Raw genomic sequence first — 15,754 nt, 5'->3', positions numbered from 1 at the left:
TGAGCAGAGCCACAGAAGAGAGACATTGGGGGGGGTAATTATGAGGAACAGCTGAGAGTTATCTTTTAAAATTAACTTTATTGGAGCATAGCTTGCATACAATTAAATGCACCCATTTTAAGTTAATAGTTCGGTGAATTTTAAGCAATGTATATAAACCCATGTGACCACCATCTCAGAGAAAACTTCCTTTAAAAATTATCACTTCAAGCTGTTTTTGTGTTTAGTAAATGATAATTTTATTACAAGTTTTATAATTCAATATTAAAACCAAAACAATACAGAGGCAATAAAATAGACTATAGAAAGCATATGCCTTGGAAATAGCTCTAGGTTTTAAACCTTACTTCTCAAGCAAGTTGCTAAATTTTTCAAAGCCTCAGTTTCCTCATCCATAATATGGGGATAATAATAAAACCAGCCTCACAAGATTGCTGTGAAGATTAAAAGAAATAATGTGGGCTGGGTGTGGTGGCTTATGCCTATAATCCCAGCACTTTGGGAGGCTGAGGCGGGCAGATCGCATGAGGTCAGGAGTTCGAGACCAGCCTGGCCAACACGGTGAAACACCATCTCTACCAAAAATACAAAAAATACAAAAAAAAAAAAAAAAAAAAAAAGAAAGCTGGTGTGGTGGCAGCCGCCTGTAGTCCCAGCTACTCAGAAGGTGGAGGCAGGAGAATGGCTTGAACCCACGAGGCGGAAGCTGCAGTAAGCCAAGATCGCACCACTGCACTCTGGCCTAGGCAACAGAGCAACACTCCATCTCAAAAACACAAAAATAAAAATAAATAAAAAATGTTAAACTTCTAGCACAAAGCCTGGAACATAGCAGGAACAGTAAATGGTGTTAGCCTTATCACAATTAGACAGGCATTGGTTGTATAGTTACCCCAGAGTTATGGGACAGACTGTGAAACTTGTACACAAAGGCTTTGAAGGGATCCTAAATGAAACTGTTAAAAGGCTAACAAAAATGGCAATTCTGAGTTCCACTTCACAATCAGTGGTGAGGGCTCCAGTGTATTACATGCTCAAACCTGGTGCTTCGAGATGGAATGGGTCACTTGACAATTGATTCTGGAACAAGTTTAAAGCAAAACACTTAAAAGGTTCCCCATGAGTTTGTCAGACCTGCTCCCTGGCCTTTAAACAGAGCCTGACCTCCCACATCTCAGGCCACAGGAAGCCGGCGAGGCCACGGCTCCAGGATTCCCCCAGCGGCCCCATCCTACCTGGGGGCCCAACCACCTGCTCCGGCTCCAGCTCCCTGGCTCCCCAGCGTCCTGACTCCATGATCCAGCTCTGATATCCGCCTTAGGGCTGTCTCCTTGTGTCAAGACCCGTTTCTTCAGCTTACCTACCTGTCACCCTACTCGTTCAACTCTGCAAGCTGTTTTGATAGCCGCCAACACCTACTGTGTACTGCTAAGATGCTCCCTTAGTCGCAGCTCCCTGGGACCCCCTGTCCCAGCTCCCAGCACACAGGACCCAGGACACAGTTGCAACCATAATATAATTCAGGGGTCATGGGGACGGAGTGCCATCTACCTGAGCAACAAAGAGCTGGAACTCGTCAGGTGGAATCCATGAGCGAGGGTAGAAGTTGTACTCCTCAGGAAAGAGATTCTGCATGGTTCTCACTGCTCTGCTCAGAGTAATTTTACGCACCATCTCCGTCATGCCTGGGGAGAAGAGACGCTGTGAGGTTTTAACAACAGTGGGCTACTAGCTATAAAACAGCCATTATTTGGGACTTTTAAAACCACCCACCCGACATATTCTCTTTTTCAGGCAGGATTTTTAAAAAAGGTCTGAGTTGTTCCCCACAGCGGTGACTCATGGCTTGGAAAGAACTACTGAGTTAATGAAAAACTTGAGGTAACGGACGGGTGTTCTTTTCTCTTTATAAAAATGAAGCATCAGTTTGAAGGAATGAGTTTTCACCTAGTTTATTCTTTTATTCTTTGTCACCCCCTTAGGTAATGAATAGGGAAGCATTTATATCTTGCACTTAAAATTTAATACCTTTTTTAATTTGGGGCCACCTTACGTGCTTCTGGGATTCCTTCCATTTTGTACCCTAGAGAATATCATCTAGTGGACTCTGGTTACATTATGAGAGGTTTAATTAAGTTTATTTCTTTTACTGTTTCATGAGTATTAAAGGCATGGAATAGGAAAATACACATCTTTCAGCATAAAATCTGTCTCCTTGAATGAAGGACAGGAAATAAAAAGAATACCATAATTTATACTTCAAGGGAAAAAATGCAATCTGTAGGAGTTCCTCAGTTATAAGGACTGACACTGACATTGATCCTATCTCATTAATTTGCCCAGAGGGAATTGAAATGTCTCACTGTTATAAAACATTAAAAGAATGGTGGGGGCGTGAACCTGGGAGGCAGAGCTTGCAATGAGCCAAGATCGAGCCACTGCACTCCAGCCTGGGCAACAGAGCAGGACTCCGTCTCAAAAAAAAAAAAAAGGTTGGTGGATTTTCTTTCTTGTAACATCATTAGTAACTCTGACAAGAGAAGAAACTGAGTACTATATATTGTAGCAAATTTTAAGCAAATAGGTAAAAATTATTATCAATTTTAGCATGTTTATTTCATTTTTTCTTTTTTTTTTTTTGAAACACAGCCTTGCTTTAATGCCCAGGCTGGAGTGCAGTGGCATGATCTCAGCTCATTGCAACCTCCACCTCCCAGGCTCAAGGGATCCTCCCACCTCAGCCTCTCGAGTAGTTGGGACTACAGGTGTGTGCCACCATGCCTGGCTAATTTTTGTATTGTTTTTGTTTTTGTAGAGACAGGGTCTCACTATTGCCCAGGCTAGTCTCGAACTTCTAGGCTCAAGCCATCCACCTGCCTTGGCCTCCCAAAGCCCTGGAATTACAGGTGTAAGCCACCATGCCTGGCATCATCCTTATTTCTTTTTCTTTTTCTTTTTAGGCAGAGTTTCGCTCTTGTTGCCTAGACTGGAGTGCAATGGCATGATCTTGGCTTACTGCAACTGCCGCCTTCTAGGTTCAAGCAATTCTCCTGCCTCAGCCTCCTGAGTAGCTGGGATTACAGGTGTGCACCACCATGCCCAGCAAATTTTTGTATTTTTAGTAGAGAAGGGGTTTCACCATGTTGGCCAGGCTGGTCTCGAACTCCTGACCTCAGGTGATCCACCCACCTCGGCCTCCCAAAGTGCTGGGACTACAGACGTGGCCACCGCACCTGGCTATCATGCTTGTTTCTTAAGACAAATATCATTGCCAAAAATGGCGGCTACAAATGGCCTTTACCCTGAAAGAGACCAAACAGTTCCATTACTGATACTAGAAATGTGCTTGGCAAAGCTATTTTTAATAGAAAATACAAAGTTCCGTGTCAGCTTGGCGTGCCCAAATTATCACACATTCCAAATGGGCAGTCAGAATGAATGAGTTTCCTCTAAATTCCCACGTTCAGGAAGAAAAGGGTAAACATCTGGGAAGGAAAGTTTTAAGAACCAACTTCTTGCTTCCATCAGCATATTAAAAAGTGCAATAAATCTAAAGATCCCAGCTTCAAGACATCAGTGCCCAGGTCTTAGTTGTTGTTTAGAAGGATGTAGGGAAGGATTAAGTAAGAAATAAAGGAGCTTAAAAAGCACTAATAAACTGTGCTCTAACACGGACTGTTCAATAGTCAAGAAAACTCACTGAGGACACTGTTCTGAGCTTCCCAAGAAGGGAGTCTGGAAAATCACAGCTATTTCCTTTTATTCTCCCTCAAAATTAGAATTGTTGCATTATAAACACTAGAGCTGACCATAAAGTAAACAAAGCAAAACTTCAACTTTTTTGGAATCCTTTTGCTTGAGGTTTACTAACATTTTAGTTACCGTATTGAACTTAAAGCCTTCATAACTAACTGTAATACAGCACCTTACTCCACGTAGAGGATGCCTCCTGACCAAATAGTGTTGTGGTATTTTCTGCACTTTAAAGTCGTTGTGCCGGGGGAATGTTCTCTTCCAAAATCCCTCAGCAGGTCAGAAGGGCTCACACAACACAGAGAGCTGTGGGTACTTGAGGGCAGTCTGGGTGCTCCAGAAAAGTTTTGTGAAAATCTATGTCCAGCAAATTCAGTCAATATTCATTTAATATCGGCAATGGCTCCTTCTGTAATGTGCATCATCAGGCCCCACACCAGCTAATAGATGTTTCCAAGTTTACCTTCATGTCTCCAGGCAGTTTTCTACTGAAAATGGCCAACTTAAGAAGCACCCCTGGAAGCCAGGCACTTCCTGCCTGCAGGCCGGAGGCAGCTCACTCCAAACCTGCCTGAATGTCTGTCTCCAGGAGGGACGCATATAGACTTCTCTCAATCCACTTAGCACCAAACCTTTGCTCCTCCATATCTAAGCTGTACTCCTATCCAGTGCCACCGGGGAAAGAGTTTCTGGCCCCTCACTAGAACCCACATGGAAGCTTCTGGCATCTCCACCTCTGGAGGTGGCTCAGAGACAGGTGTGGGAGTGGCATCTTCTCCATTATGACCCTGACAAGCGTAGCAGGGTTTCTAGCTGATCCAGGGCATGCGTTCCCAGAGTAAATCTGTGAGAAGGAAGGTCATGGCCAGCTCTGCTGACTTCAGGCCCTACTGGCTCCAGGCCCTGTCCCCTTTCCCTAAGCAGCTGCAGCACCTGACCCCTCATCACCTGTGTCCCCTCCCTGGGCTCTAGGACCAATTCTGAACTGAGATAGAAGCTCTAGGTCTAACCCCCAGCTCCCTTCTGCTAAAAGTCTGACCTAGACTTTGTATTCCAATCAGATAAGAAGGATTTTACCCATTTTTCCGGTGTTCTATTGCTTGTATCCAAATATTGGTGACCTTATCTTTTGCTCCTGGAGCCTGAGTGGCTGCCTTAGCAATGCAGAGCTGCGTCCTTTTCTTTGTTCTCTCCAATGCCCCTCCTCTCTCCAACCTCTCCTCTGTTCCTCTCAAGCCCACCCTGCAAGGGCTGGAATCCTCCTGTCTGTGACTTTCGCCCAGTGTCTGGGGTCCTGCTACCTAACAGCTCCTTTTGAGGTTGACTGCCCACCTAGGTTTCTCAATAAGGTCTATCCCTAGATGTCCCTATGAGGGCAGTTCCCCTATCGATTGGGAAAACCTCCTAATTCAGGTGGGAGTTTCTGACACCAAGGGCTTACCTCCTGCCCCTCCTTCTGAGGCCTGGGCTTTTCTGTCTGCTACGCTGGAGTCTCAAGGCCTGGTGGGTCTCATCCCATTCAAGTTAACTGACAGCATAACAGTTCAATCTCAGGTTTGCCCATGCAGCCCTACTTAACCCAGTTAATGTAAAACAAAACAAACTAAAACTGAGCTATACTTGGAGCACTATTCAATCAAAATATTATTTATAACAATAATTCTTGGCAAAAACACATTAGAACCACCAAACAACAAATAAATCCTTTCAGATCCATCCTGTTCTCTCTATTCTGATTGCCACTAATTCATTCATCTCTTGGGTGGATGCTGCAGCAGACTCTGAGCTACATCTCTGTTTCTTCTCTGAGCCATCTCATTTCTAATGTGTCCCTCTGGCTGATCTTGCTAACATGCAAGCTGATCCGTGTCACTGTCTGGCTTAAAAATTCCTCAGTGGCTCCCCATGACCTTCAGGCTCTAACAATGCTGTAGTTGGGTTCCTACTCATCACCCCTCCCCTGCCCTGCTCACCTGATGCCCTCTAACCATGGTGGGCCACTTGCCCTTCGCTGAACGAGCAATATGCTGAAGGCATTCTGTCTTTGCACCAACTCTGCTCCCTTGTTTGGCATGGGGATCAGGCCCATCCATCCTGGAGGCTCAGTTTCCATGCCAGTCCTGTTCTCCAGGAGCTCTCACCCTGCTGCTCCCTGGGCAAATCTGGGTTAGGTTGCCTGCCCTTGCTCCGGACCCCCACAGCATTCCAGCTTCCTCCAGCATAGCCCCTAGGCTGTATTTGTCTTCTCTCTTTACATGCCTTTCTCTGTGTCTTTATAGCCCCAGAGCCCAGACCAATGCTTGACAGATGGCTGTCCCCACAGGTTCCTCACTGAAGCTCCCTCCCTCTCCAGCAGAAAGCCCCCTCCTCAGGTGGGCTCTCAGGTACCACCTGCCATGTGATGCCATACATCTCAGACCCTGAAACTCAGCAAAAGACCTGCTCAGAACCTGAGAATGGACAGTTTTGGACTTTCTTAAAGCTAAATCTGATATGTCTAATCTGACATGTCTGATTTAGATACATCTAAAGAAAGTAGACATATCTAATAATCTACTTTCTTTAGACGTATCTAAATCAGATTATTTTCACAGAAAGTCTTAATTCATCAGCCAAAATATAATAATGTAATTTGAACCAGGAAATTACCCATAGAAAAGTGACTAAAATCTAATGTGCTGACACAAACAAAATTAATCACTTCCATCTGTATATATCCGTTCTCAGTTGACCCAGCACATAAAGCGTTTATACTTGCCTGGGATATCCACTAGAACTTACCCTAAGTAATATACAATGCATAGAAAGTGCATTTTAGAATAATGAGATATATGAGAGACAGAAGATAAGCTTGGACACAAACTGGTATCAGAGGACAGACTGTTCTGGAATTACCGCTCTGCTGAGGATTACTATCTTTCACAGGGTAGAGGGTGTGGCAGCACTGTTCCTCTGCCTAGAGGTTCAAGAGCCTGCTTTGTCATTAGAACTAATTAATTTCTGTTAGTAATGTGGAAAAGTCTATGTTCCAATCACCGGCATGTGGAATATGGGATGGGGCAAACTTGCTTCTTTGGAATGAATATCATTCTATCACCTTTATAAAATTAATCCTTTGTGGGTACTTCATTCTATATTTCTAATCTGTATTCCAAATGTAGATCTATAGCTACTTCTTTCCTACTCTGAGCCACTAGATGAGGCATGAGCAAATGGGGAAAATGTAAATGAAGCCTCATTTGATGATTCATGTCTTAGGAACTCTGTCCTCATTCAAAGCGTTTTCTCTTCCAAACTGTATTCTCCCAATATCCTAATAAGTCCTTTAAGTGGCATCACAAAGCATCCTTTTCTGAGCAGCAAGACACAAAAAATAATAGCTATCCCATTAAACTGTTGGGCAAGAACTCTGGCTGCAAGAATTACTCTTGTTCTGTAACAAAACCCTTTCTCCTTCTCTAAGGATAAATTTGACCTTGGGTTAACTTTCTATCTCAGTTCCCCTAGAAAACAATGAAGGTAGAATGTTAGCTGAATTACTAGGCAACAAAGCATATGGTTAAAATGATCCCTGATTTGGTAAATTGCATAAATATCTAGTAGAAAGTCATAGCTCTAGGCTTTTCTGAGTGCAATGATTCTTGTAACTTAATATGACCCTTGCTGGGACCTTAGAAGGCATACTATGGAGCAGTTCTAAGAGATACTGGCTTCTTTGGGGCATCTAAGCCAAGAAAGACTCATATCCACCAATGTGGATCTTGTCCTTTTGCACCCGAGCTTTCACTTGAGGAGCCAGAGACTAGTCTCTGGAACTCTTGCAAATACTCCACTGAAGAGAAATGCTTGACACTGACTGTCCAGCAAGCCGTGTTTCCTGCCCTGTATCCTTCTAAGGGAATCTGAGCCAAGTGTGGCCTATGGTAGTGAACTTGTAAGACTGCATGCTTAGGTGAAAACCCCTAGTGGATGTGGCATAACTACCACCCCGTGTATAACGTATGGCTATTGTGTTTTCTGCAATGCGTTTTCTTAAAGACGTGGGATAGAATTTCAAGGAAAGAGTAAATTGATTCTCCCTTTAAAATAGGTAAAATTGATAAAATACTAAGAGAAAACACCCTATATTTAAGCAACTACACCAGGACTGCAACCATGCAAAAAGGATGAGTAAACTTGCTTAAGGTTTGGGAGGAAATATAGAAATATTCATATTGCTGTTTTGTTAAATGAGATATGGGATTCAGGGTGATGTTCTTTTTAGAAAGTATTTATTATGGCATTATAATATGGTCTGTGTAATGTATTAACATTTTAAAAAATAAGTGGAAGGCCCTTTGACTGCATCATACCCAGCTTAATCCAGTGCTCCTTCTCCCTAAGCTGTCCTACCATCTTAAATATCCTCTTCATTCAGCCATCAAAAATAATGAAGAGACCCAATACAGTGGCTCACGCTTGTAATCCCAGCACTTTGGGAGACTGAGGCAGGTGGGTCACTTGAGGTCAGGAGTTCGAGACCAGCCTGGCCAACATGACATGGCAAAACTCTGTCTCTACTAAAAATACAAAATTAGCCAGGTATGGTGGTACAGGCCTGTAATCCCAGCTACTCGGAAGGCTGAGGCAGGAGAATTGCTTGAACCTGGGAGGCAGAGGTTGCAGTGAGCCAAGATCGTGCTGCTGCTCTCCAGTCTGAGTGACCAAGCGAGACTCCATCTCAGAAAAGTGGTAGAGATTAAAATGCAAAACAAAAAAGTTGTACTGGGAGGTTGGTAGTGGAGTGAGAGGGATATCTTAGTGCTGGCTATGATGCTTTTCTAGAACTAAGATTTCTCCTTGCAGGATAAGTCTTGCTGAGATAATGTCATTAGGTAAAAGGCAGAGGCTGTGTGCAGCCTGTAGTACTTAATATGGAGACCAGTATATTTGGTTTTAAAAATGGCACCTCCAAATATAATACTTAAAGAAAAGGGAAGCTGATACCCCATTTCTATGACATATGCCTAGAATTTTGGTGCTTTTGTTTCCCGCAAGAATGAAATGTTCTATCATTTTTTCATTTTCAGAATATGTTCCTCTCATTAGAACCCCATATTATATGTATAACCCAAAAAGTGGAAACCATGTTCTTCCACCAGTGGCATTAGACCAAGAAAGCCTGCCTTTGAACCTTTAAAAGCCTGTCTCCAATCCTTAAACCCTTAATGGCTAGTGAACACAGCAATTCCCAATTAAGAGTCCTCAAATCTGATCTCAAAAATAACTGTCATGTTTTAGTAGAAGAGTGTACCTGAGACTTGGCCCTAGAAACATGTTTAAATGTCAACAATAACAGCAGATACCTGGAAACTTGTTCACTTGACCGGAGAATATGTCATTGTCGTGAAATGAAACTCCATGCCAGTAGATGTCACAAGGCAAGCGCCGGCCAAATGGGAACTAGAAGAGAAAAAATGTGACTCACAATAAGAATAAGAAGAGCAGCGACCACACTGAGTATCCATTATGTACAAATTCCTGGCACCCTGGTGTACTTACCATGGTTTAATCCTTATAATACGCATATGAGGTAAGTGATATTCTTTGCCATTTTACAGATGAGGAAACAGATTCAAACCGGTTTAATAACTTGTTCCAAGTGGTAGAGCTCTGATTACATGTGGCAGATACTACACTCCTGGCTTTGCAGGCACCATTTCACTTTAATCCTTATAACTACCCTATAAAGGATTACTCCCATTTTGCTGATTCAAAACTTGGGGCTGACAGAGGTAATTTAACATGCCCAAGGGTCACACAGAGCTGGTAAGGGGAGGAACCATGATTAGAGTCCAGGTCTATCCAAATTCCAAGCCCATACATCCCTTCCTCTGAAAATTACAACCCTCAACCGAGCCCAAAAGAATAAGCTTTCAGAGTCCCTCTTCCTTTATCTCTCTCTCTCTCTCTCTCTCTCACACACACACACACACACACACACACATACACAAACACATATGCTCCATGAGGGTAAGATGAATCCCAGTGCCTGAAACAGTTCCCAAAACTCGTAAAGTCTTCCTGAATTAATAAATGAACAAATCAGGAGTGGTCATCTGACTCAAGATGAGATAACCAGATTCTCTCTTCCAGGAATCTGGAAATCAGAGATGCCAGGCAGCCTCTGCTGGCCCTTGAACTGGCAGGGATAAAAAGCCAGGGCAGGGCAGCTGTGCTTGGCTATGTGCACAGGAGCAGAGACAGCCAGTCTGCTGAGAGACAAGAAAGGAGCAGGTGTGGGAGGGAAAGCAGAGATGAGACAACATGGCCCTAGAAACTCAGACTGAGTGGCCTCAGACCTGCGTGAGCCTGTAAGATAGCCTTGTATTCTGAGAACACCTTTTTGGTCTTCTAAAATCTTGTTTGGCACAAGCTATAGAGTTTCAATTATTTGCAGCCAGAAAATTTCTCACCGAGACAAAGGGCCTGTTCTTTCCACTACATCCTGCTGCTTCTCAAAGTTATCAACAAGCTCTGCATTTAATGAACATATTTTTTAAATCTGTAACTCAGATGACCTTGTTAAAGGAGGAAAGGGAGGCCATGTTAGTTCATATTCAGAATTTGCTTGTTAAAAGTGCACACGAATAGATATGCCAACATATTAAATAAAAATCTTTTGATCTTCCCATTCTAGGACTATAGGTAATCAGAATTTTTATCTACTTCAAGTTGAGGGGCCAAGGTCCAATGGAAGAGCATAGCCTTACTAATGAAATGATGGTGACTCAATGCTTTCCATCCATTCCACATTAAAATGAAGCCAGCCTCAAGTCATTTAAATCAGTCACATTATTTCAAAGCCGTGCACAGTGAGGCATATGTTGTACACTCTACTCACATTAACAACTTCTATCTATAATTTACAGCATTTTGCTCATTTTCTTTTTATGCAATGGGCTGTAAGTTATTAATTCAGTACTCATAAATACAATGAGATACAACATATGTTATTTTCTTCTAGCTGTTAAGTGCTAATATAGAGAAGGAGAAAATAACCAGAATTAAGCAGGCTATCCAAGCAAAGGGTAAAGTGGCTTTGCTTTGTTGCCCACAATGAGGAACAAACACCTTGTCAGTGGGCAACCCAATGACTCTTATCTCCTTTTTCATCACTCTTCAATGCTTACCACCCTCATGAATACCAAATTGCCCCTCCTTTTAGAGGCACCTGTAGCTCATTCAGTTTTGAGAAACTACCATTTTTTAAAATGTGTCCATTCACTCAGTAATTATTATATGCCAGACTAGGTGCTAGGAATATGGGGGATATAATTTTAATTAAGTCCCAGGATTTCACAATCCTACCTCTTTTTAAGCTCCTTTAAAAACTGTCCACTTACACAGCTAACATCATACTCAATGGTAAAATACTAAAAGCTTTAAAGCTTTTCCTCCATGATCAGGAATAAGACAAAGATGCCCACTTTTATTTAACATCAACATAGTATTATAAATTCTAGCCAGAATAGGCAAGAGAAAGAAATAGAAGGTGTCCACATTAGAAAATAAGAAGCAAAATTATCTGTTTGTTGATGACATGATCCCATATGTAGAAAACTCTAATGATTCCACAGAAAAATATTAAAAGTAATAAACAAATTCAGCAAAGTTGCAGGATACAAAATCAACACATAAAAATCAACTGTGTTTCATACATGATAAGGAACAATCCAAAAAGGACATGTTTTTAAGAATTCCATTTATAATAGCATCAAAAAGAATAAAATACTTAGGAATTAACCAAAAAGGTGAAAGACTTGTACACTGAAAACTATAAAATATTTGTAAAAGAAATTAAAGAAGATATTAATACAAATAAACAGAAAGATATCCTATGCTCATAGACCGGAAGAGTTAATATTGTTAGGATGTCAATACTACCCAAAATGGTCTACAGATGCAATGCAGTCTCTATCAAAATCCCAATAACTTTTTTTCAAAATAAATAAATCCATCCTAAAATTCATATGGAATTACAAGGGACCCCAAATAGCAAAAACAATCTTGAAAAAAAAAAAAGAACCAAGTGGAGTTCTCATACTTCCTTTTTTTTTGTTAGTTTGAAACAAGAGTCTTCCTCCGTCACCCAGGCTGGAGTGCAGTGGTACAATCTCAGCTCACTGCAACCTCTGCCTCCTGGATCAAGTGATTCTTTCTCTTCTGCCTCAGCCCCCCGAGTGGCTGGGATTACTGGCACATGCCAGCGCACCCAGCTAATTCTTGTATTTTTAGTAGAGGCTGGGTTTTGCCACGTTGGCCAGTCTGGTCTCAGGCCATCCACCTGCCTCGGCCTCCCCAAGTGCTGGGATTAAAGGCGTGAGTCACTGCGCCCAGGCTGGAGGTCTCACATTTCCTGATGCCAAAAACAAAGCTACAGTAATCAAATAGTGTATACAATAACAATGAGATACCACCAGACACCTATTACAATGGCCAAAGTCCAAAACACTGACACACCAAATGCTGGCAAGGATGTCGAGCAACAGGAACCCTCATTCCTTTCTGATGGAAATGCAAAATGGTAAAGCCACTTTAGAAGGCAGTTTGGCAGTTTCTTACAAAACTAAACATACTCTTATTATATAATCCAGCAATTAGTTCTCCTTGGTATTTATCCAAATGGGTTGAAAAACTTATATCCACACAAAAATCTGCACATGAATGTTTATAGCAGCTGTATTCATAACTGCCAAAACTTGGAAGCAGCTGAGATGTCCTTCAGTAGGTGAGTCCTTCTGTAGGTGAGTAGATAAATAAACTACAGTATATCCAAACATTGAAATATTATTCAGTGCTAAAAAGAAATGAGCTGTCAAGCCACAAAAGACATGGAGGAACCTTAAATGCATATTACTAAATGGAATAAGTCAATCTGAAAAAGCTACATGCTGTATGATTCCAACTAAACTACATTCTGGAAAAGGCAAAACTACAGAGACAGTAAAAAGATCAGTATTTGCCAGGGGCCAGAGGGGAGGAAGAGATGAACAGGTGAAGTACAGAGGATTTTAGAGCAGTGAAAATACTCTGTGTGATACTATAATGGTAGATACATGTCATTATACGTTTTTCAAAACCCATAGAATAGCACCAAGAGTGAAGAGTAATGTAAACTATGGACTTTGGGTGATGATGACATGTCAATGTAGTTTCATCAGTTGTAAAAAACACACCACTCTGATTCAGGATTTTGATGGTGGGGGAGGCCATCAATGCAGGTGGGGGAAAATCTCTGCACCATATGCTCAATTTTGCTGTGAACCAAAAATGCTTTAAAAATGAAAATAAAAACAAATGAAAAAAATCAGTGTGGTACTGGCATAAAGACAGATATAGAGGACAGTGGGATAGGATAGCTCAGAAATAAAGCCTCTCAGGTGTGATCAAATGATTCTCAACAAGGATGACAAGACTATTCAATAGAGAAAGGGCAGTCTTTTCAACAAGTGGTGCTGGGAAAACTGAATATCCACGTGCAAAAAGAATGAAGTTGGACCTTTACCTTATACCATATACAAAAATTAACCCAAAATAGATCAAAGGCCTAATCATATGAGCCAAAACTATTAAATCCCCTAGAAGAAAATATAGGAGAAAAGCTTCATAACACTAGAAATATAGAAAACATAGGAGAAAAGCTTCATAACACTGCATTTGGCAATGATTTCTTGGATATGACAATGTAAGCACAGCCAACAAAAAACAAAATAGGTAAATCAAAGATAAAAATCAAAAACTTTTTTCGTCAAAAGACACTATGAACAGAGTGAAAAGGTAACCCACAGAATGGCAGAAAATATGTGAAAATCATATATTTGATAATAGATCAATAGTCAGAATATATTTTTTTCTTTTCTTTTTTTATTTTATTATTGTTATACTTTAAGTTTTAGGGTACATGTGCACAATGTGCAGGTTTGTTACATATGTATACATGTGCCATGTTGGTGTGCTGCACCCATTAACTCGTCATTTAGCATTAGGTATATCTCCTAATGCTATCCCTTCCCCCTCCCCTCACCCCACAACAGTCCCCGACGTGTGATGTTCCCCTTCCTGTGTCCATGTGTTCTCATTGTTCAATTCCCACCTACGAGTGAGAACGTGCAGTGTTTGGTTTTTTGTCCTTGCGATAGTTTGCTGAGAATGATGGTTTCCAGCTTCATCCATGTCCCTACAAAGGACATGAACTCATTCTTTTTTGTGGCTGCATAGTATTCCATGGTGTATATGTGCCACATTTTCTTAATCCAGTCTATCATTGTTGGACATTTGGGTTGGTTCCAAGTCTTTGCTATTGTGATTAGTGCCACAATAAACATACGTGTGCATGTGTCTTCACAGCAGCATGATTTATAATCCTTTGGGTATATACCCAGTAATGGGATGGCTGGGTCAAACGGTATTTCTAGTTCTAGATCCCTGAGGAATCGCCACACCGACTTCCACAATGGTTGAACTAGTTTACAGTCCCACCAACAGTGTAAAAGTGTTCCTATTTCTCCACATCCTCTCCAGCACCGGTTGTTTCCTGACTTTTTAATGATCGCCATTCTAACTGGTGTGAGATGGTATCTCATTGTGGTTTTGATTTGCATTTCTCTGATGGCCAGTGATGATGAGCAGAATATATTTTTAAACTCCTACAACTCAACATTGAAAAAACACTTACAAAATGGACAAAAGTCCTGAATAGACATTTCTCCTAAGATATACTAATGGCCAATGAGCATATGAAAAAATATTTAACATCATTAATCATTTAAAAAATTGCAAATCAAAATCATAAGAAACTGCTTCATACCCATTAGGATAACTATTATCAAAAACAGGCTGGGCGAGGTGGCACACACCTGTAATCACAGCAGTCTGGGAGGCTGACGCGGGAGGAGTTCAAGACCAGCCTGAGCAACGTAGCAGGGCCCCCATCTAACAAACAACAACAGCAAAATACCTGAAAAATTAGCTGGGCATGGTGGCATGCCTGTAGTCCCAACTACTCGGGAAGCTGAAGCAGGAGGATTGCTTGAACCCAGGTGTTTGAGGCTATAGTGAACTATGATTGCACCACTGCTCTCCAGCCTAGATGATAGAGACCCTAACTAAAAAAAAAGAAAAAAAAATCACAGGACCTAAGTGTTGACAAGTATATAGAGAAATTGGAACCCTTGCACATTAAGAATATAGAAAGCTCTGTAGTTTAAAAAAAAAAATTACTGGCTGATCAATCTAGCAATTCCAGTTCTGGGTGTATCCCCAAAAAGAAATGAAAGCAGGCTGGGAGTGGTTCCTCACCCCTGTAATCCCAGCACTTTGGGAGGCCGAGGTGGGCAGATCACCTGAGGTCAGGAGTTCAAGATCAGCCTGGCCAACATGGCGAAACTCTATCTCTACTACAAATACAAATATTAGCCGGGCGTCGTGGTGCACCTGTAATCCCAGTTACTTGGGAGGCTGAGGCAGGAGAATCGCTTGAACCCAGGAAGCAGAGGTTGCAGTGAGCCAAGATCACGCCACTGCACTCCAGCCTGGGCGACAGAGTGAGACTCCATCTCAAAAAAAAGAAAAGAAATGAAAGCAGAAACTCAAACAGATATTTATATACCAACATTCATAGGAGCATTATTCACAATAGCCAAAATGTAGAAAAAGCCCAGGTGTGCCCATTAGTGGATGAAGAAATAAACACAGTATGGTATATAAATACAATAGAAAATTATCCAGCCTTATAAAGGAAGGAAATTCTGCTACAACATGGATGTACCTTGAAGATGTGATGCTAAGTGAATGAGCCAGACACAAAAAGACAAATATCGTATGATTCTACTTATCTGAGGAACCTAGAGTAGTCAAATTCATAGAGGCAGAAAGTAGGATGGTGGTTGCCAGGGGCTGAAGGGAACAGAAATAGGGAGTCAGTGTTTAATGGGTACAGAGTGTCAGTTTGGGAAGATGA

At 41.6% G+C, this 15,754-nt stretch overlaps 1 pseudogene; it reads right to left on the bottom strand.

Moving 5' to 3' along the window:
* Positions 1-214: 214 nt before the first annotated feature.
* LOC129528751 (NADH dehydrogenase [ubiquinone] 1 alpha subcomplex subunit 8-like) overlaps positions 215-15,754 on the bottom strand; it is a 67,194-nt pseudogene continuing 51,654 nt past the window's right edge.

The sequence above is a fragment of the Gorilla gorilla genome, chromosome 20 (assembly GCF_029281585.2).
Source record: "Gorilla gorilla gorilla isolate KB3781 chromosome 20, NHGRI_mGorGor1-v2.1_pri, whole genome shotgun sequence".
Taxonomy (NCBI): domain Eukaryota; kingdom Metazoa; phylum Chordata; class Mammalia; order Primates; family Hominidae; genus Gorilla; species Gorilla gorilla.
This window is presented reverse-complemented; position numbering and strand designations above follow the sequence as displayed.